The sequence below is a fragment of the Carassius auratus genome, chromosome 13, assembly GCF_003368295.1.
Source record: "Carassius auratus strain Wakin chromosome 13, ASM336829v1, whole genome shotgun sequence".
In the NCBI taxonomy this organism is placed as follows: Eukaryota; Metazoa; Chordata; class Actinopteri; order Cypriniformes; family Cyprinidae; genus Carassius; species Carassius auratus.
In genome coordinates, this window is record NC_039255.1 from 9,187,025 (window position 1) to 9,187,300 (window position 276).

The window sequence follows — 276 nt, forward strand, 5'->3', positions numbered from 1 at the left end:
TGTTTGGGTGTAATACCCAACATAACACTTTCTTCTAATGTTTATGAAGAAAACGATGGGTTAAAAAAAAAAAAAAAATAGTATGCCTGAAAATTAAACACCCGTGAACATTTCCTCACCCAGATATGTTTTTCCAAATCTGTCAGAATTATTTTTGCATGACAAATGAAAGATGATATTTAGCAGAATGTCCATGCTGCTCTTTATATCATACAATGAAAGTGTATAGTGTGACTAGAGATAGATGTGAAAAACAGCAGCTCAGATACAGTGCTA